The sequence below is a fragment of the Puma concolor genome, chromosome D1, assembly GCF_028749965.1.
Source record: "Puma concolor isolate L17-30 chromosome D1, mPumCon1.1.hap2, whole genome shotgun sequence".
Classification (NCBI taxonomy): Eukaryota; Metazoa; Chordata; class Mammalia; order Carnivora; family Felidae; genus Puma; species Puma concolor.
In genome coordinates this window covers 20,384,884-20,408,451 of record NC_141676.1, presented here as the reverse complement: position 1 = coordinate 20,408,451, position 23,568 = coordinate 20,384,884, and the positions used below count along the sequence as shown (strand labels likewise).

The 23,568-nt window shown below is 39.3% G+C and overlaps 1 long non-coding RNA gene across 2 annotated transcripts in view; it reads right to left on the bottom strand.

Annotated features, from left to right (window-relative positions):
- LOC147576543 (uncharacterized) overlaps positions 1-23,568 on the bottom strand; it is a 266,331-nt gene that overhangs the window by 113,315 nt on the left and 129,448 nt on the right. Inside the window, exon 3 of one of the 2 annotated variants that reach the window (XR_015241420.1) lies at positions 10,426-10,521. The exons of the other annotated variant lie outside the window; for it this stretch is intronic. This is a non-coding gene — a long non-coding RNA (uncharacterized LOC147576543). Of the gene's footprint in view, positions 1-10,425; positions 10,522-23,568 lie in introns of those variants that run through there. 2 annotated transcript variants of the gene reach the window in all.

Below are 23,568 nucleotides of genomic sequence, written 5' to 3'. Positions count from 1 at the left end.
TGCAGGGGGGCTGTGAGGCTGTGGTAAGTGGACCAAGTCAAGAGGTCACTAAAAAAAATCAGAAGATAAAGATAGTTTAAATTACCTTGGTAGTGACAAAAATGAAAAATGTCAACAGATTCTACAAGTGATTTGAAGATACCTCCATCAGGTCTAAATGATAGTTTAGATTATGGGGTGTGAGGAAAAGAAAAAAAACTGAAGAATAATGCCAAGCTTTTTGGTAACAATAACAGCAAATGATAACCAATCAAATAAAATGGAAGTATGTGGGCCAAAACTGGTGTAGGTAAGCAAATTAAAGAATGAGGGAAGAAATTATTTATTTACAGTGGAATGGCAACTAATAAATTTTTCAGGAATGACACTTAAAAATCATCATTTGGCAACCAACATGGTAATAATTTAGCCAAAAGCACCAATAGATGCTATGACTTATGGGTAAAATTTGGATATTTACATAGTCTCATAGTACCTTCCAAAAATACTAACACAAAGGGAAGAGTCACTTTAGAATAGGGAAGTGATCAAAGTTAATATCACTTATAACCAGACAAACTGAAATTGTATGCAACCAGATAGGATGTAGTGAAAAAATCACATTGATATCCATGCCAAAATTGCATGACCACAATCATAGCCAAATTATGGAAAGAGCCCAAATGTCCATCAACTGATAAATGGATAAAGATGTGGTTTATATATACAATGGAATATTACTTAGCAATGAGAAAGAATGAAATCCTGCCATTGGCAGCTACGTGGATGGAACTGGAGGGTATTAGGCTAAGTGAAATAAGTCAGAGATAGACAGATATCATGTTTTCACTCATATGTGGAACTTGAGAAACTTAACAGAGGACCATGGGGGAAGGGAAGGGGGAGAAATAGTTTCAAACAGAGAGGGAGGCAAACCATAAGAGACTCTTGAATGCAGAGAACAAACTGAGGGTTGATGGTGGGATGGGGGAGTGGGGAAATGGGCACTGAGGAGGGCATTTGTTGGGATGAGCACTGGGTACTGTACAGAAGCAATGAATACACCCCAAAACCAAGACCACACTGTATGTATACATTGTATGTTAGCTAACTTGACCATATATATATATATATATATATATATATATACACAAACATATATGTATATGTATATATATATATGTATATATATGTTTATATATATAATATATAAACATTTAAAAATAAAAAATTTAATTAAATTTAAAAATCATGAGGAAGCATCAGAAAAAAATCAAAAAGAAAAATACAAAATAACTGGCTTGTAATTTTTTTAAATATCAAGGTTATTAAAACTAAGAAAAAGAAATAAAGATTCTTTTCCAAATTAAAAGAGACTATCAAAGAATTATGACAAATAAATAAAACACATGGTTTGGGAATGGATCCTAAGAACATTATTGGGATAACTGGCAAACTTGAATGAGTTCTGTGGATTAGGAGGTAGTAATTATTCATGTCAATTTCCTGATTTTGATAATTGCACTAAGGCTAGATAAGAGAAAGTCCTTGCTTGTAGTTAATTACACACTAAAGTAGTAAAGGGTGTTGAGGCATCATGGGGGCAACTTCCTCTCAAATGGTTCAGAAAAAAAGTTTTTGAACTACTTTTGCAATCTTTCTGAAACTTTGAAAGCATTTTTTTTAAATAGCAAAAACAGCCCAATTATTACACTATTGTTATTTTACTTTCAGTTTTGTTTTCGTTTTGTAGAGACTGATCTTTGAATTGAATTGAGAAATAAAGGTAAGATAAATGAAAAGATAGTAAGAGTCTGGGCCAGAATGAACTAGACAAAAAATACTAAAACCCAAATACATTCAAAGAGTTATAGTCTGAAATCTCTGAAAATTCACAGCAAATTGAAAACATGTCAGATTACTGGTGATGAAATCCACTCTCCCACCCCATTGTGGATTAGTCCAAACCCGATACTTATCCCAGCAACATTATGAAATAGGTTATTATTAAAGACATGGCTTGAAGCATTTTGAAATGACCAGTGATCATGTGGAACCAAGTGAACTAACTAACAACATGTCATGGTTCCCTTTCTTGGCCTCTTCTTTAGACAGGTGATTTTAGGTTGAGAGGTCATGGCTCTGTTGCAGTTTCTCTACTCACTGAGGACACGACTTATGTTTTCTTCATCATGTACTATCAGAGACTAACACCCTGCAGGACATGGTAGGTGCTCAACAATATTATTAATGAAAGAAGGGGAAGGCGATAAGGTAGGAAACAAGGAAGGAAGGAAGAAAAGAGGGAGGGAGAGAGGAAAGGAGGAGGAAGGGATGGAGTTGGAAAGGCATGGCATTTTAAAAGTATTCAGTAGTTTATTTAGACTAATCAGTAAATAAGCAAACACCCATACTGAAAACATTCCATTCAATAAATAATGCCAGTCTACTCAAGAGTTAGCATATTTATCTTCTAATGCATTCAAGGTCCTTCTGTCAACCCTAATTCTCCTACAAGCTGCCAGTCTTCCCTATTCAATACTTTGAAAGTATAATGTAGCATCCAGATCTACTTTTACTTCTACTGATCCTTTTCAGCACATGGGATTCAGCCTTCAGCTCCATGATTCTACAAAAATTGTTCTCATGGGACACAATGATACTCTAATTTCCACATGCAAAAGTATTTTTTGAACCCACTCCCATATAAAGCAGGCTTCTAAGATCGTTCCTAACTACAGTGTTGTAACTTTTAGCTCTTTTCATCATGTGTGTGCCCGTGTTTAAGGAACACTTCTTTATAGCATGGGAGAAGTTCTCATTAATAGTGTTTATTCCAGTTTCTAATCTCAGAGCAATTTAGCTTTTCAGAGAACTTTTAAAATACATTCTGCATGTGCCATATGATTTAAGAGATTTTGAGATATATATATATCATATATTACATATATCATATATATATATCATATATTACATATATCATATATATAACTAACGGTGTGATCTGATTAACCCTGTCCCATAATACAAGACTATGACAGTGTTTAGATCAAAGGAAAGTGATCTTTACAAATGCAAACTTAATCTATGGAGCTCTGAACCAAGGGGTATTATTGAAGGAAATTTCTCAGCAAGTTGAAAGTTGCTAATGAGTAACTTTTAAGATAAGGAGAGATTGCAGAGTCCATTGCAGAGGCTGGGATTTTTTAATGGTCTCAGTTACCACATGGAAGGCAGAGGTAATCACCATCTTAGTCCCTTATAATCTATTGTAGCTAGAACTCTCAGCATACAAAATAGAAATTCTTTGTTCAGATAGAGCCCAATTAACTGTACATATATATGGTGTGCATATGTATTTGTGCACATACACAAATACACAACAGAACCCTGATAAGAAGAAACAAAAAATAGATAAAAGTGAATAGAAAAGAACTAAAATTATATATCTAAACCTTTCACTGAAGAAAAAGGAATAGGCCTGTCCATTTGAGTAACATCCTTACTGTAACACTGTGTTAAAAAAAAATCCCATTACAGTTCCAACTCTTTTTCTAATGGTTAATTTTATAATATGTACTATAACTAGAGTTTTTGGTGAAAAAATATGTAATTGATTAGCTTTTCCATTTGGAAAAGGGTCCAGAGTCCAAGGTCCTAGTTCAGGCTGTGCCCTTGACTCATCATAAGACTTCAAGTGCCATTATGTAAAGAAGAGCTCTGAAGCCACACAGCCCTGGGTTTGAGTTACCAGATTGGAATGTCCTCACCAGTTGTATAAGTTTAGTTATTTATGTAAATTATGAGTTTATTTTGTATCTGCAAAAGGGGAAACTCATTGCAAGAACTGTAATAGAGACTAAAATTCCCTAGATATTATAAGAAACCAATAAATAGAACTTCTTTCTTCATTAACCAGCCAAGGGTTTTAGTTTCCACATCTATAAGATGAACATAATAATTATTGGCCAACCTATCTTAAAGGGTTGTTGAGGGGATAAAATGAGATTACATATGTAAAAGCACTTTGAAAAGTGAAAAATAACCACAAAGATTAGGGCAGTATGCTATCCTATTACTCATTATTGACACATATAGAGATGCCAGTAATAGATGAGATGCCAAGAATAGATGAAAACTAAAGATTAAATAAATCATTTGTAATTTTTTATAATTAGCAACTCCTATTTATGAGGATTATATAATAATGGTGTCTAAGTTTTTTAAAATCTGCATAATAAACAAAGTATTAAGTCTTTACACTGTCATTTATCAGAAGTATGACAGTAGAGGAGGTCACTTAAATGCCCATTCTGTATTAGGCAATATTCTAGATTCATTATAGATAGCTCATTTGGCCCTCCTAATACCCAAAGATGCATTATTGCTTCTGCACCTTCATTCTTCCTTGGCAATCATATGGATAAGAGCTATGTACAGATATCACTGAACATGATATATAATAAGCATTCCATAAACCACAAACAAACACTGTAGCTATTAGTACCATAATGTACCATAAGGGAAGAGGGATTTCATTTCTTCTGTAGATGAGAAAGTCCAGACCAAGGAAGAGAAATGGTTGCATATAGTTCTAAGACCAGCCAGGCTCATATGCCATCTAATGACCCTTTACACTCAGATTATACATTTATTATTTGCTCTTTTGAAAACCATTCCAAAGGCCAGAAAATCTGGATTCCACATGAAGATGAATAAGGGCATGTTAAAACTTTTTTTTTTAATCTACAACCTCGATTCCTCGATACCTCAAAAAGAAATTCTGGAGTCAAAACTGAGTTTTCCTTTACTAGTCCTCGTTCAAAATGATGTACTCAAAGAAAGCCCTGGAATAAAATCAAGCGATAGCCTTCCTGGGCAATGTGATCTACTATCAAACTGTCAGTACCACTATCACTTTCAAGTGTTTCCTAGAAACCTTTCATGGTATGGTTTTAAGTCAGAGTTTCCCAGTGAGTTTGCAAATACAAGATTTGGTAAGTACAAATAAAGCTGAGGTCATTAATCTTAAAAGACCATAAGGGTCAGACAAGGCAGCTTCCACTGATTTAGCAGTTTTCCAGACCTTCCCAGAAGCCCCCTACCCTCTAATCATAGCAGCTTAACTGGACTTGCCAGGAGTCCCTCCTCCATATAGTCGCCAGACTCAAGTTGTTTGTCAAACTTCCTCAAAAGCTCCCATGAGTTTCCCCATGCCAGTGCTTTGGAGTGAAGTTGTTAGTGAAGACTTCTCCAGTCCTCTTCCTATAACCTTCACTCCCCAGCTCCTCATACATTTGCATACATGCTCATTCCATATTAAAACATTCACTTCTCTTTGTAGTGGTTCTGTTTTTCTGACCAAACCAGCCTGTTCCAGCTACTCTCAGAAACGCATTTTGAAACAAGCCACTTCAGCTTCTCTTTCTCTACCCATTTGTAGTTATAGGTCACTCTCTTCTTTTAAAATATGCAGGCACTTTTGCCATTTTCACGAGTAAATCCTATTTCATTTTAGACAGCAGTCATTAGGTGTTGGCTGTAAGAGACTTTAAGTCATTCATTTAACAAGTATTTATTCAGTTCCTACTCTTTACCAAATTCTGGGGAAGCAATAATGGGACATGACCTACCCTCATGGAACTTATAATTTAGTAGGAAAAACTGACAAGAATTAAAGAGTTAGACAGAAAACTGTAAAATTTCAATTCTGGCAAGTGTTGGGAAGAAATTCACTGTGCTCTGTCAGTCCATAAAGGGAGGCTTGCCTACTTGGAGTCCTCAGGGATTTCCCTGAGTAATGAAAATGTTAGAAAGTAAAACCAGAGGCAAGGGTACGGCTTTCAGAAAGTACAGAAACTGTAATATACTTTGGTGGAAGGCCAGGGTGCAGAGAACGGTAAGTAGAAAGAACTACAGTGTATGTTGTTAGAGCAAGATGGTGGTGGTGGGCAGAGTGCAGATGTTGATGGTGTGAGGTAAGAAGTTACCAGACCAGGCAAGTCAGTGTAAGCCTGAAGTATTTTAATTCTAAAAGCAGTAGAGAGTCACAGAATGTTTTTAGGAAGAATACTTCCATGATGAAATTCACATATTTAAATTTTTTTTCTTGGTTCAACATTTTATTTTTATTGAAAAAAGTACATTTAAAATTGAGTTGAGTGGGGCACCTGGGTGGCTCAGTCAGTTAAGCGTCCAACTTCAGCTCAGATCATGATCTCATGGTCAATGGTTTCAAGCCCCATGTCAGGCTCTGTGCTGACTCTGTCTTCGGACTCTGTCTCTCTCTCTCTCTCTCTCTCTCTCTCTCTCTCTCTCTCTCTTTCTCTACCCCTCCCCTTTCTCTTTCCCACTCTCTCTCAAATAAATAAATAAATAAATAAATAAATAAATAAATAAATAAATAAACATTAAAAATCTTCTTAATTGCTTTGGTGCTTGAGTCATTAATTTAAAAAAAATAAATTCAGGAATAAAGTTTAGTGATTCATCACTTACATATAACCCCCAGTGCTCATCCCAACAAGTGTCCTCCTTAATGCCCCACACCTCTTTAGTCCCTCCCCCCACCCAATACGCTGCCAGCAACCCTCAGCTTAATCTCTTATGGTTTGTCTCCCTCTCTGTTTTTATTTTTGTTTTCCTTCCCTTATGTTCATCTGTTTTGTATCTTACATTCCACATATGAGTGAAATCATATGACATTTGTCTTTCTCTGACTAATTTCACACAGCATAACACCCTCTCATTCCATCCATTGTTGGAAATGGCAAGATTTTATTCTTTATCATCACCAAGTACTATTACTATTCCATCATACACACACACACACACACACACACACACACACACACACACACACACATACACACCACATCTTCTTTATCCACTCATCAGTCAATGGACATTTGGGCTCTTTCCATAATTTGGCTATTGTCAATAGTGCTGCTATAAACATTGGAGTGCATGTGCCCCTTCGAATCAGCACTCCTGAATCCTTTGGATAAATACCTAGTAGAGCAATTACTAGGTCATAGGGTAGTTCTACTTTTAATTTTTGAGGAATTTGCATACTATTTTCCACAGTGGCTGGACCAGTTTGCATTCCCACCAGCAATGCAAAAGAGTTCCTCTTTCTCTCCATCCTCACCAATATACTGTCATTGCCTGAGTTGTTAATTTTAGCCATTCTGACAGGTGTGAGGTGGTATCTGTGGTTTTGGTTTGTATTTTCCTGATGATGAGTGATGCTGAGTATTTTTTCCATGTGTCTGTTAGCCATCTAGAGGTCTTCTTTGGAAGAGGGTCTTTTCATGTCTTCTGTCCATTTCTTCACTGGATTATTTGGGTTTTTTTGGTGTTGAGTTTGATAAGTTCTTTATAGATTTTGGGTATTAACCCTTTAGCTGATACGTCAGTTGCAAATATCTTCTCCATTCCATTAGGTTGTCTTTTAGTTTTGCTGATTGTTTCCTTTGCCGTGCAGAAACTTTATCTTGATGAGATCCCAATAGTTCCCTTTTGCTTTTGTTTCCCTTGCCTTCAGAGACATGTTGAGTAAGAAGTTGCTGTGGTTGAGGTTAAAGAGGTTTTTGCCTGCTTTCTCCTCAAGGATTTTGATGGCTTCCTGTCTTACATTTAGGTCTTTTATCCATTTTGAGTTTATTTTTGTGTATGGTGTAAGAAACTGGTCCAGGTTCATTCTTCTGCATGTTGCTGTCCACTTTTTCCCAACACCATTTGCTGAAGAGACTATCTTTTCTCCATCGATATTCTTTCCTGCTTTGTCAAAAATTAGTTGGCCATATGTTTCTGGGTTCTCTATTCTGTTTCATTGATCTCAGTCTCTGTTCTTATGCCAGTAGCATACTGTCTTGATGATTACAGCTTTGTAATACAGCTTGAAGTCCAAAATTGTGATGCTTCCGGCTTTTTCTTTTTCAAGATTGCTTTGGCTATTTGGGGTCTTTTCTAGTTCCATACAAATTTTAGGATTGTTTGTTCTATCTTTGTGAAGATTGCTGGTGTTATTTTGATAGGGAATATACTGAATATGTAGATTGCTTCGGGTAGTATTGACATTTTAACAATATTTGTTCTTCCAATCCATGAGCATGGAATATTTTTCTATTTTTTATGTCTTCTTAAATTTCTTTCATAAGCCTTCTGTACTTTTCAGTGTATAAATTTTTCACTTCTTTGGTTAGGTTTATTCCTAGGCATTTTATGGTTTTTGGTACAATTGTAAAAGGGATCAATTCCTTGATTTCTCTTTATGCTGCTTCATTATTGGTGTATAGAAATGCAACTGATTTCTGTACATTGATTTTATATCCTGTGACTTTGCTGAATTCATGGATCAGTTCTAGCAGTTTTCCAGTGGAATCTTTTGGGTTTTCCAGACAGAGTATCATGTCGTGTGTGAAGAGTGAAAGTTTGAATTCCTCCTTGCCAACTTGGATGCCTTTTATTTCTTTGTGTTGTCTGATTGCTGAGGTAAGGACTTCCAACACTATGTTGAATAATAGTGGTGAGAGTGGACATCCCTATAGTGTTCCTGACGTTAGGGGGAAAGCTAAAATTAAAAAATAAAAAACTAAATAAAAAAATAAAAATAAAAATAATTTTTTTCTTTTTCTGTATCTAAGAATGAGGAAGAAAAGAAAGAAAGGAAAAAAAAAAAAACAATTTAAGCAAAATCAGAAGCAAAAAAAACAAATAAGTGAATCAGCAAACAGAATGAAGCCCAAAGGAAGTTACATCTAGTTTCCCCCGGAACTGAAACTAGGAAGCTTTCTATAGTCCATACATGAAGCTGGTGGAGTGATTTGTGCTGGCCTTCTAGGGAATGTGCTTAGAGGGTGCACTTGGGCGGGGCTTGGTGTAATGCTTCCATTCTCCACTAGGTGGTGCTGCTTATCTCACTGGGGTGGATCAGGGTAGAGTGCCTGTGCCAGCTCTGGAGAGGTGGAAATGACTTCACCCAGCTCCCTACTCTCTGGTGCAGGAACTTCGCGCTCTCACGGATCCCTGGTCAAGTACCCCTCTTTGTCTCAGGCCTCCCCATGTCTACCTTGTCCATGTCCAAGCTGTCTGCCTGTCAGGAAGCACCCCCTCCTAAGTTTTATCTCAGATAGAGTTGTGTTTCAAAACCCCATACTTCAGAGATCCCTGAAGCTTGGACCCATGCAAACTCTCTAAGGGAGGGTCTTGCTGAGCAATAGCCAGGAGCCTGCTTTCCCCAGAAAACATCCAAGCAATTGTGCTGCAGCAGAGGTTCAGAGATTATGGCAAACCACAACACAAAGCTGGCGCCAGGTTTTACCACACTCTGGTGTCTTTGTCCTAATACCAGCAAATGTGGCTACTCTCCAGGGTCTACTGGGACCTCAGCCTGTGGGGAGGCCATATGGTCTCTACCAAATGCTCTTCAAGCAGGGGAATGGCTTCTCCCCATGTGGCACATGGACCCTTCAGACCCCGCTGCCTGCTTCTGGGGATTTGCCCTGCTTCCTCACCAGAGCACTGCCAGGCACTGGGCTCCAAAACTTGAGACTCTGCACCCCACTGTTTATAGCAACCTAGTGGTTATTTAAACCTTCTCCGTTCTTCCTGTCAGTGGTTTTGGGGAACAGATTTCTTGTTCAGTCCCCTGCGAGTATTTTCACTCTTTCTCTGTAGCTACTTTCAGGAGAGTGCTTTTCTTGCAGAATCCCGATGTACTGTACTCTCCCCCTTTCTCTTTCTCTGTCTTCTCTCCACAAAAACACCTCCCTACCCTCCATGGCTTTTCTCTCCCCCAGTTCACCTTTCCGCACTGCATACCTGCCGAGTTCTATGGCTCAAGCTATGCAAACTGTTGTGTTAATTCCCAGATCAATTTCCTAGGTATTCAAAATGGTTTGGTGCTGATTAAGCTGCACTTCAGGGATGAGACAAGCTCAGGGTCTCCATGCTGCTCTGCCATCTTAGAGCTCTTAGACTTACACAGTTTAAAGAGCACTTTGACTAAAGATTGATGAGTGGATTGGAGAAGGGGCAGAATAAAGGGCCAGACCTTAGGAAACTATTACAATAGCTTGGAAGAGGGAAATAATCATTCTTTCCATAAATAGAAAGAATCAGATGATGGGTAGCTGGACTGGTAATGGGTGAGACTATTCAAGATAAATTCAAGACCCATTTATGAGGTAAAATCAACATGAAGGGTGCTGTATTGGGTGTTGGGAGTAAGACAGAGGGAAGATAAGGATTCACCCCAGATTTCTGGATTATGCAACTGGATAGATGGTGGTGCTATTCACAAAATAAGGAACAGTAAAGGACCAGGCTTTGAGAGGAGGTCATAGAATGACTGTGGACGTAAGTACCTTTGAAATACCTAAGAGAAGTCAAGTAAACAATTGGATATCTATGCAATTGTAAATAAGAGGTACCCTCCATTTTTTTTTCTATTTCCTAAGACTTGTTTTATCAGGTGCATAATCTCGATTTCAATTGTTTAGGTGATATAATCTGGAAGCCATGATCATCTGATGATGCCTAAGGTAAAAAGGAAAAACAATCATGATAGGATTTGTCCTGGTAGTCTCAAGCAAGAAAGTAATGACAGTCCAGTTTTGTTGTTGTAAAGTATGGGACCACTGGAAAAATCTTAAGTTGCAAAATGGTCACAGTGAATAAGGAATGGACATGAACGGGATGACAGTGAACTTATTAATAAGTAGTAGGTTGAGCACAAGAGTTCACCTGGTTCCCCAGATCAGGGGATAAGACAAATCTCCTGGGAGTCAGATTCCGAAGGTAGAGGTAAGCTGGGGATACTCTCGTGGAGGAGAAGGAGGTGATAGGAAGTTCCCAGTGAAGAGTCTAGTTTCAAAGACTTTAAGAGCCAGATATACAAGGAGGTACTACAAACACGTTGATTACAGCTTCTGAAAACAAAGAAAACTTGGTGGCAGGAGAGGGAGGGGATAGCAGGGGATGTGGTTAAACACTGTCTCCAAAATTATTTTATTTTAAAAACTTCCCTAAATATTACATGTAGTTTATTTTTGGATGAGATGTGAATTTTATCTATACTGGAACATTCTGCTTAAGAAAGATGTCTTTGGAAGACTGAAACAAAAACACATTTGGTCTCTAGAGGATGAAAGTGTGATCTCATCTAGGTGGGAATTGTGTCATGGTGTAGGTAATGGAGATTGTAAACTTTTTCACACAAGATATTTTCCATAAACCTTACTTGATATTTAAATCTTATATAGGGATCGTAGGTACACAATGAGAAATAATGATAACCATGAATTCGTTCTCTTCCACCCACCTAATTCTTCACCATCTATCCCTCTTTATCACTACACCAAAACAGTGAATACACACATTCTACCACTACTTCCTCACGTTATTTTTGAGTCACCGTTTACTATAATTAGTCGTTATCAACAAAGGATACTATTTTGGATCCATGTACTTATTATTATGGTCACTTTATTTTTTCAAAGTTCATTTTTGAGAGACAGAGAGAGACAGAGTATGAGTAGGGCTGACAAGCTGTCATCACAGAGCCCGTCGTGGTGCTCTAACCCACAAACCATGGGCCAAAGTCTGACGCTTAACCGACTGAGCCACCCAGGCACCCCTACAATGGTCACTTTAAATGAATGGATGACTATTTTGACTCAGTATGCCTTCACCATATCTTGAAAAATTAAATGAAAAACCTCAATGTGAGAAACCATGTGTTTCTCATGATATGCCTAGTCTGGCTGGAGTCACAGGAACGGATACACAAATATAGATGTGCTGTTGCTCATTTAATCATTCAGTATTTCCTGATTGTTCTGTTCTTGGTGCTAAACAGTTTGGAAGGGGAAGGGGGTGTGAGGAGGATGAATTTACAGTCTCCTACTGATTCCTGTCTCAAGTTCAGAAGGGAAAAAAAGATATATACAGAAAACACTTTTTTTTACAATTTTTATTTTATTTATTTTGAGAGAGAGCACACAAGGGGGGGGAGGGGAAGAACAAGGAGAGAGACAGAATCCCAAGCAGGCTCCCCACTGTCAGCATAGAGCCCAAACCTGGGCTTGAACTTATGAACCACGAGATCATGACCTGAGCCAAAATCAAGAGTTGGATGCTTAATTGACTGAGTCACCCAGGTGCCCCCAGAAAATACTTTTTTTTAATGTTTATTTATTTTTGAGAGAGAGAGAGAAAGAGAGCATGAGCAGAGGAGGGGCAGAGAGAGAGAGAGGCAGACAGAGGATCGAAAGCAGGTGCCACACTGACAGCAGTGAGCCCAATCTGTGAGAACATGACCTGAGCCTAAGTCAGACACTTAACTGACTGGGCCACCCAGGCACCACCAGTAAATATGTTTAACCAATGTATGCTAAATTAAAAATGAGTATAAGCAAAGTACATATACAAAGTTATAGGAATTCTTTGATGTGGTCATGCTAACTGTGGAGTATGAATACAGAGTCTGCAGGAAAGCTTGGTGGATAAGTGGAGTGGTGAAGGAGGCATTACAAACAAGAATGAGAAGATAAACAAAGGAAGTGTGATGGGAACTGGGAGGATGAACAGAGACAACAAGAAGTAGGTCAGCTTTCATTCTGCTAATTCTCATTCTCATCTCTAGGTCTCTGTACATGGTGCCCATTTACCTTCATGTTACCAAACCTGGTAGCTTATACCTCTCTTGAACATAATTCTGGGGAGCCACTCCTAACCCTAGACTAGATTGTGTCTTTCTTTTGTCCCATACTTCCCTGGTCATAACATTCATCACTCTATACTAATTGCCTATCAAACTGTTGCTTGGTGTCCCCTGCTAGGCTACAATGGCTTAAGGGCAATGGCTTACAGCTCTGCAGTAGGCTGAATAATTACAAGAGATGCCCATGTTCTACTCCCTGGAATCTATCAATGTATTATCTTATATAGTAAAAGGGACTTTGTAGACGTAATTAAGTTAAGGACCTTAAGATTAGGAGATGATCCTGCAATGTCTGGATGAGCCCAATGTAAGCACAAGAGTAGTTATAACAGGTTTATAGGAAGATTAGAGCCAGAGAGAGGACATAATAACGGAAGCAGAGGTCAAAAACAGGGAAGATACTGGCTTTGAAGATGGAGGAAGAGGCCATGAATGAAAGAATGCAGGTGACCTTGGAAGCTGTAAAACCAAAGGAAACAGATTTTCCCCTACAGCCTCCAGAAGGAACACAGGCCTGCTGATGCCTTGATTGTAGCCCAGTAGAATTTTGGGCTCAGTTGATTTTGGACTTCTGACCTCCCAAACTAAAATAATAAATTTCTGTGGTTTTAACCTACCAAATTGATGGTAATTTCTTACAGAAGCATTGTGAAACTAATACAGACTCCACTTCCTCCCAACATGGAGCCCAAGAACTTGCTCAAAATACACATTCACTTAATAAAATTATTACATGAAAAAAGTCGGGGCTCCTAGGTGGCTCAGTCGGTTAAGTGTCTGACCTCGGCCCAGGTCATGATCTCATGGTTTGTGGGTTTGAGCCCCGCATCAGGCTCTGTGCTGACAGCTCAATGCCTAGAACCTACTTCAGATTTTGTCTCCCTCTCTCTCAAAAATAAACATTAAAAAAAGAAAGAAAAAATGCCATCCTGCAATATGGAGATTGTAAGCCAAAGATAGTAGTGATAGAGGTGTGAGTGTTATCATAAGGAACCTTTAATGATCCAGAGATGAACTCTAACATGAGCTGGGGCCAGTAGCAATGCAGCGAGAGTGACTATTTTTCTTGAAGAGCATGAAGAAAGAGGTGAAAATGAGTAGAAACTTGCTGCCACAAAAGGCTAGAATGTTCCTGGAATGATCTAGAAAGTAACTGAGAGACGTTACAGGCCAAATATTGTAGTTGTTCCAGGGGTTCCAGGAGGAGTAGAGTTTTGACTTGGAGTTCAGCTGTCCCTCAGTGCTCAAAACGGCAAGGTTTGGGGATAAACTAGTCAAAGACAAGAATGACACACTGGCTCTTACTCATTTGACATGAAGTGACTTCAAACATTAACTGATTCCAATCGAATTTTTTTACCTCATTTTTCAGAGGACTGGGGTAATAACATTCTTCATTTCTTGCTACAGCATCATAATTGGTTTTCATAAGATTTTTCTTGTATTATTTATTTTCATTTTTCCCCAAATATTCTAATATATCTGATATTAGCCCTTTTATTTGTATGGGTTCTTATAAAACATGTATGGTTGTTTTCTCTGCATATATTTTTAATATAATGTTAGGCTCTAAATCTTTGGTTGTGTCTTAATTTTTTAAAAAATCTATCGCACTTGTAACATTTACCCATATTGCTATGTGTACATCTATTCCATTGCTTCTAAACACTGTGTTGTGCTTCTTGGTTATGCCTATTACATTGTGCCTATTTATTTCTCCAGGGATGAATATCAAGATCATCCAGATTGCTTCCAAATCTTTATAAACAATGCTACAATAAATATCCCCATATATTTCCCCTTATAGGTCCATGTAAAAATTTCATGTATACTCACGAAATGACTTGCTGAATCATAAGGCACGTATATACAGACGTTTGATTAAAAGCCAGCAAATTTCTTCCCTGAATATCTATCTGCACCAGCTCTCACTTCTATCAGGAATCTGCCAGTGTCCCTATACCTCCAAAGGACAGGGGTGGGCCCAAGGAGTAAAGGGCTAAGGTGTGCAAGGGCATGGGAGCCACTGGGGCTTCCCTCAGCCAGACCTGATCATATAATCATATCCCTAAAGCTAAGATCTTCCTGGCTGGATGGAAGTGTTCTCTCTCCAAAGGGAGCCAATGACGACTTTTCACAAAAAGATGCTTTCACTCTCCCTCCCTCCTGCATTGCTGCATTCCTGCATTTATAGCTTCTGCCTTCACTCCCTCCTTCATGTGTGAGGAGAAGACCTCTAGGCTCCCAAGTACAGGCTGGAGGGAGGACTGAGGCAACAAAGTTCCAAAGAGAGCTCTGCCCACACTGGTCCTGGCTTCCCTTCCGGTGACATTTCTGTTCTGGTGAGCAGCCCGGGGTAGTGCTTCGTTTCAGAAGCATCATCCATGGAGGCAAAGTCCAATCTCCAGCACTGAAAGCAAGGCTGGGTCCCTCTCATGCAGTGAGAGAAGGGAAGAGCCAGAGCCCAGTAGCCAGGCATCCATTTATTCCTGCTCCATACTGGGAAGGCTAGAACATTGCTTACTATATCCTGGCCCCCTTCTAAGCTGCAGGCTGCTCTTCCAGATGTGCCCTGGCAAGAGCTCAATCAGATGGCATCCACCCGGCAAGACCAAAGCTCCAAGCCAGGGAGCCCGGATGTTGAGGATCTGCCACAGTGAGATTCACGAAGACCAGGAGACAACTCCTTGGCAACTCATGCAGAATCGTCAACCTGAGCTTCCATCAGTGCTGATGACCACCTCCACCCACCTTATGACAAGGAGAGCGTTGCAGGACTCGGAGAGATGGAGAGGAAACTATGAGGTCATTCATGGGTGAATTCCTGGACTGAATTCAGCCCTGAGTGCCTGAAAAATGCAGAACCTGAAGGAAATGGTTTGGCAGGCTCAAAGCCTCTTGAGCTCTCCTGTCTTAGAGGGGGGTGTTGGAAGCACCTTGGGAAGGCCCTTCTGACACAACCTCCACACTGAAATCATGTTCTTCGCTGAGTAAGAACGGAGGCAGGCAGACATTGACTCCTCTGGATAGAACTCCCCAGAGTGGGCAGGTGAAGCCAAATCAGAAGACACCTTCTCCACCTCTTCCCTCCTCTGTGCCAGCTCAGTGATACCAGCCGGCATTTGTACCTTCACTGTAGCATGAGGTCGCTTTTCACGTGATTAAACGAGGCCCAGAAAGTGTCCCTGGTCTAAGCTCTTGCTAGGAGCTGAGCCAGCATTTGAAACCTCAACTCTTTGACCCTGGAAATTGCTCTCTTAACAAACATTTTACTACCTCTCTCCTACATGCCTTTATATAGATCAATTTCTCACCCTAAATCACTATAATTTATTCATAGTAGTCTGTGAGCTCGAGGGCAAGAATTGTCTTATCATCCCTCCCATCTCACACGGTATCAAGTACAATGTAGCAGCAAACATGTACAATACACTTACTCTGTGCCAGACGCTACTTCCAGAACTTCATGAAAATTAAGTCACTGAGTCCTCTCAGCAACTCTATGATGGTGACACTGTAATTTGCCTCATTTTATGGAGGAGGAAACTGAGACACACAAAAGCTAATCAACATGCCCAGGGTCACATAGCTAATAAGTGGGGGCCCCAGGCAGGCTGGGTCCAGAGTCTGGACTTTTAATTCCTATATTACTCTGCCTTTGAAATCAATAAATGGCTGTAGGTTTTAAACCCTTTCGGCTCAGCAATATTTCTCAGCTTTGCTTCCACAAAGCAGGAACCCTATCTAGGGTACATATAGCCAAGGCATAAGCCTGGTTCAGAGTGTTCAGACCAGAAAACAAAACCTGAGCCTCACACTCTGTGCCTCTTCCCCATCTCCACCAACAAATCAGCATTATTTTTGTCATCAACTCCCAGGTTCTTGCCATGAGGGTTTAATATTATCACTTGCATTTCTATAAGACTGAAGATTACTTCAATTACTGGGAATATCATTTGTCTATTTCCTAGGTGCCATAGAGCTAAGCTAACACTTCTGTTAATATTGTTATATTATTACAATATAATATAATATGTTAATATTTTTATTATAAATCTGGTCATGTAAGACAGAAAGTCCCAAAGTGCATTATCCAAAACACTGGTTCTGCAGACTATAATAGATTATTTACATAAGGGATTCTGTGATCCAATAAGTTGAGAAACCCTGAGTTAAAAAGCAAGGGCAGATTTCTTCCTGCAGGACTTTTCAGAGCCTCTAGCATGTCTTAAGCATGGACTGTGACTCTTCTGGCTTGTCCTATAGAAGATAGCTTTCAGAAACTGACCAGAAAGAAATGAGCACACTCTAAATGGGTTAGAAATAAGATTTGCAATTACAATCTCATGCAGCATAAAAGGAGAAATCATGTTATACATGAATAGAAGACATTGTTTACCGCACATTCATAAACAGGATTTATCCTGAATCTTGGAACACAATCAGCACATACAGTGAATGATCAATATTCAAGTTAACACTTGAAGGGACAAAAGCAGACATACTGAGTAGCTGAGAAGAAAAGATACCACTTAGGACTGAATCGGGCAAAAAGTTAAAGACATAAGATTTCACATCTAAATTCTCTGGTCTGAGATTGATACACAGAAATTTATCTGCTGGCACAAGCATATCATTTGTCCAAATCTCAGATCACATGAGTACTACAGAGTGTGTGCATGATAGTTTGGTGATAAATCCTGGTTGCTACAATTCTTACCCACAGGGTTACCTCACCTCTACATCTTCAATATATTTCAACTCATAACAAAATTAACTTTGAAAAAAAACCACAATGATATTACCCTTTTACAAAATCTTTTAATGGTTCCTCACTGCATTTTGTCTAAAATCCAAACTTCTTGGCTTGACAATTCCAGATCTTTCATCTGGTGACCTGAACTTTTTCTACCTTGCAAGGACTCCAGTTGGATGCTGCTCTCCCACTGAACCCCTCTAACCAGTCATACCAAACTGCTTGCACCAGATCACAGTGCTTCGTGATATGTCTACTCTTTGTCACAAGTGGACTTTGTACCTAGACAACTCCAGTCCCTTCCCGCTAAGAATCAGTTCTAACATTCTATTCCAGGGAGACTTTCTTGACCATCTTATCAATTCTCATTGCCTACCTGGGTAAGCTTATCATCCCACCCGTCTAATTCAACCTCCCTGTCCATAAAAGCTAGCATGGCAGACTGCATGGCACACAGCAAGGAGTAATACAAGTATAATTAGAGTGTCCTTACAAATGGGGTGGGAACAGGGCTTCCAAGTATGGCTTCAATTCATGCCCCACCCCCTTGCCTACTGCATGAGCAAGAAATCTAGTCTTTCTCTATGAAGCACTCCTTTCTTCTATTTATCCCAGAATCTCCATCTCAAAAAAGGCTAATTTCTTTGGTCTCAGTACAGGACCCACAGCTCAGTGGTGCCCCCTTGTGTCTGGCACATCCCACAATAGCTAGAAAATTGAGTACTTGGAAAAGAGCCATCAGCTAATTGTTGTGGGCTGCCTATCTCAAGTGAAGCAATGATTTTGAGGCCAGATCTCCTGTTCTTTGCCCTGATACTCAGGCAACTCCTTTCCAAGAATGTAAATGTTCTTCAAAGTATGAGAAAAAAAAATGTCCCCCCCTGTAAAACTGTCATGCCCGATCCACGCCAAAAGTGACGCAGGATTCCAGTATCACAATTCTGAAACAGGTTTCTCTCTCCATTTTCTGCAGGACATAAATTTGCCCTAAGAAGATAGACAGGGAGAGGGAAGAACCTGAGCCACCATTTGTCAAAGACATCGACTTACTCTTCCCCTTTCCCTTTTCAGTGGATTCAGTGCAGGAGCCAGTTAGCTTGTGCCATCTCTCTTCTCTCCAGTGGAGATGTTACAATGGAAGCCTCGGGGCACTGTCTGCCCTGGCAATTTGGTCAGAATTAACCCAGGCTACCTACCTCAAGCAATTCCAGAAACCTTCCATATAAGAATGAAAATTTAGGGGATGCCTGAGTAGGTCGGTCAGTTAAGTGTCCAACTCTTGATTTCAGCTCAGGTCACTATCTCATGGAGCCCCGCATGGGGCTATGTGCTAAAGGTGCAGAGCCTGAGTGGGATTCTCTCCCTCACTCTCTCTCCTGTCCCTACCCCACACACATGTGCATGCTCTATCTCAAAATAAATAAATAAACATTTAAAAAACAAAAAAGAATAAAGATTTAGGATCTCCATCCTTTCTCCATGGGACCCCTTATATAAACGGCTCTACATTTTTTTTTAATTTTTTAAAATTTATTTGAGAGAGAGAGAGAGTAGGGGAGGGCAGAGAGAGAGGGAGAGAGAGAATCCCAAGCAGGCGCTTCACTGTAAGCTCAAAGCCCAATGCGGGGCTCGAACTCACAAACCTTGAGCTCATGACCTGGGGCAAAATCAAGAGTCGGAGGCTTAACGAACTGAGCCACCCAGGCACCCCAGCTCCACATTTCTTAAACAATCTTCACTCCATAACAGTAGGTTTTCACTCTCAGGCACAAATATATATTTTTTAAATGAGGGAAAAATCCAACAGATCCAAGCAGCAAGCCACACAGAAAGAAAAAAACAAAAGGCGGGGGGGGGGGGAGCAGGGCGGGGGACAGAATGACAGAAAGTACATCAGGAAAAAAAACTGTCCTCCTCTCACATACCTGCTGCTTCCTAGAAAAGGTTTCTTTGTCCCACAACCCAATTTTCCCACGAGTATGAAAGGATGATCCAGGTTTCCACGCTTTGAGCCCAGCCAGTGCTTGTAGAGTCAAGCCTAAGGTATTCCCACTGGGTTCCAACATCCCTTTATTGTTTCACTTTAAAACCTCATTGACATATCTATTTCTTATTAATCAGCTTTAACATATTTTACAAATTGTCCTGCTAGCACAATCCCCAATCCTCTGGATTTATAGAACTCACCTCACTTACTAAATATCACATTTGGCAGAACATGTGTCATTTTCTATAAATATTGAAAAATCAATAATTGCTGCCAGAAATCCTGTATTTGTTCAAATCCCGGGTGAGATAAATGATGAATAGAAATACCATTCTCTTTTAAAATTCAGAAATAAGACAGATCGGATTGTTTATTCTTTTGATGCTTCTACAATGTGCCTGGTTTCAATAATCACAGGCAGCAGCCTGCCTCCCTTATTCTTCCTTCCACTGAATTTTTATTATTTTACATCTATCTCTAAATGAACAGTTAGATTTAGCACGCCATCCTCATCATGGGGTGATAAGAAACACAGGGCTACACTAGGAGCAGATACACTTAGCCAGCTGAGATGGGAAGGAGAATGGAATTAAGTACATGCAAATTGTCCCAAAGTGATGGACAAGCAGTACAAAATTTTAAATTCTGTCTCTGTTGTCTGTCTCTGTCTCTCTCTATATATAATATATAGTTTGTATATTATATTAAATATAAAACATCATAAATAAATTTATAGATTTAATATAATGTGTAGATTTAATATATATTCTAAATATATTTATTTAATATAAATATGATACATATCTATATATTTAATATGTTAATTTGTCACATGAAATATATAAATATGATATATATTAAATATATATATTTTAGTTACATACATTCATTAAATACTGTCAAGATGTATATTAAGTATTAGAAAAGTTTACTCTTTAAATATTTCAGAAAGAAAAATGAGACAAAAAGGTGTGATATATACATACACACTAGGGAATATTATTCAGCCATGAGAAAGAAGGAAATTCTACCATTTGCAATAACATGGATAGACCTTAAGGGCATCATGCTAAATGAAATATGCCACACAGGCAAATACAAATGGTATCATTTATATGGGTAATTAAAAAAAAGGCAAAGTCCTAGAAATAGAGGGTAGAAAAGTGGTTGCCAGGGGCTAGGATGGTTGGGGAGAAGTTGATAAAAAAGTACAAACTTTGAGCTATAAGATGAATAAGGCTCAGGATCTCATGTAAAACATGAGAGTTGATAACACTGTATTGTATTTGCTCACTTATTGGTATAAATGAGGCAATGAATGTTAACTAGATGAGGACAATCTGTTCTACAACGTACAGGTATATGTATACTTTAAATATTTTACAAGTTCATATGTCAATTATATTTCAATAAAGCTGAAATTTTAAAAAAAGAGAATGAGAAAAAATACAAGGTGAAATATATTTCTCAGTTTTCACAATGGGTTGTCTTGCATACTACCTGGTAAACAAGCCACTCTGAATCCACTAGTTTCAACTTTTTTCTGGAAGAGGCCAGCAAACTTTCCATAAATAGCCAGAGAGTAAACATTTTAAGCTTTGTTGCCCATGTGGTCTCTGTCACAGCTTATCAACAATGCCACTGTAGCATAAAAGCAGCCATGCACAATACAAGAATGAGGAAGCATGGTTGTAGTCCAATAAAACTCCACTTGCAAAAATTGACAGCAGGCTAGATATGGCCCTACCTACTGGCCGGCTGTAATTCGCTGATCCTTGGCTTAGAATATGATGAAGAGATGCTCAAGGAAATAGTGGGGAGGCAAGCCCATGAAAACTACTGAAAAAAAGTCATTAAAGCTGCCATTTTCTTCTGTCTTTATTCCCCCCAAAACTTTCTTCCCCCATAGCTCTAGACCTGTTGCCCCTGATTTAGAACCTGGATCTGAAAAGAAGAGAATAAAACCAACACATATTGATACAAATGGCATAAAGAGGATCCTCACATCATTTCAGTACCCAGGATCCAGCTATTCCTGAAACCAGAAAAACCCTTGATATACTTCCTATAGGAACCCAAAGGGAGATACCTTCCCATTCTTTCTTAGGTTCTCAGCTGGGTCTCTAGAAGAGAAGACAGATTAACAAGAGAAAAGCATACAAATGTATTTAATGTAAGTTTTACATAACAGAAGAGCCTTCATAAGGAAATGAAGACCTAAAGAACCCTTTCAATCTGAGTGTTTTTATACTAGGTTTGATGAAGAGTAGAGAGGCATGGAAAAAATGCGATAGGACAAAGGAGTACAAGCTAAAAGTAGTAAATTGGGGGTAACTTACCAAAACCTGTTCATTCAAATTCCTTTTAGCATCCCTGCATCTTTGGCAATCGGATGCTGCTGTCCTCCATATACAGGGAGGACACCTCCCATATGAGGGTCTTATGACCTGCTTCAAGGAAATGTCAGGAAGTCCTTCCTATACCTACTGTTTCTCAAATTCCTCCAGCCTAAAATAGTCAATACGCCGTTGTGCCCCAGTTGGGGGTAGCACATCCCAAACCCTATCAAGTTCCTAAATTCCCTTTTAGTTTTTGGTAGTTTGGGTTGGATTTTTTGTCACTTGCCACTAATAGTGAGTAATTTAATATGACTGATGCATTATTTCATTTAATCCTAAAACAACTCTGTAAAAGAAATTCTTTCTGATTTTATAAGTGAGGGACCTGAGGTGCAGAGAAGCAAGTTGCCCAAGTGCACACTGCTAGGAAGTAGTAAGGCCAGGTTCCGTGCCCCGATGGGGCTGCTGACCCCTGCACTGCAGGAAGTCCAGCTTGATAGTCCAGCACTATCAAGTCCCTGTGATACTTGACAGTCTGTCCTGCAAGCTCATGAATCTGATGGAGCCCTCACAAAAGAGTAAGCACACAGAATCAGTTCCAGAAGCCACCATTGTGTCACTGAGTTCAATTCCTATTTAACTAAGAGAAAATGGGTATCGACCATAGTTGGCTTGATTGCAAATGTCAGGCTCTTTGAATTATTAGAAACAGCAATGAAAAATTGATTACATTTAAAACACCCTGTGAAAAGTTTTACAATTGCACATTAAGAAACGGTGTTAAGCAAATAAGAACTAATTGTTCTCAGCTGCACTGGCAATAGCCCTATCTGCCTTCCCATTACAATGCATATTCATTTTATTGGAACAGGAAAAGTAAATAAAAATAAAAAGTCCCAGATCTCATTCATATTCAATCAGTGTAATTCTGAGCCTAAGGTTGTCCTCCTAATGGACGTTAGCAGTGCAACAACTAATGCTTTCTCCCATCAGTTCAAACTGGTCTGGAAGCTTCTATGAGTCCATATACATTGCTGAGACCCCCCCCCAAAAAAAATTCACAGGGAAAGAATAACACAGGCCATGTAATAGATGTGTATCCAAATGTTTGTGTGACAATTTTTGAGGTGATTAAGTTATATTAAGGGTCCTTAGGGAATTCACTTGAAAAACAAACGAAAAATGTCAAAGTAAACATGCCTTCTGCCTTCACATGTGTCCAGCGTGTGGCATACGTTGGCCGCACTTTGACCTAGAGCACCACTTAGACCTCTGAGGTGAGCTAACCCCACTGGCTTCACTGCCTCTTAACTTCATAAGGAGTCAAAACAGAATGCTCTGGCCCACTCCCCAATTCCACTCTTCTCCTCTTCCTATGGTTCCTTTCCTCCTGGAGTAGCCAAAATATGCCAGGTTTACGTGGCAGTAACCATACCAAAATGTTCAGTAGCTTAAAACCACCAAGGTTTTATTTCTCATCCAGGCAAAATTGCCCATTATGGGACCCACAGGTAGGAGCCCCTATGTGTCTTTTCTATGTGTCTTGGAATTTCACAGTTCTTGCACTGAAAGTACCAGCAAACTTGAGCCAGTGGTCATCCTATCCACACGACAGCTCTGTGGCCTATGGTACCACATCACCATGCAGTATACGCTTAGTTAGACTTTGACCTTGAGGTAATCCCATCTACAATGGATATGATGGCCATACTCTTAATTTGATGCTTGCTCCAATGCCAAGTTTTAATTGTTCTTTACCATTCCAGAGTTTTTGGAATTA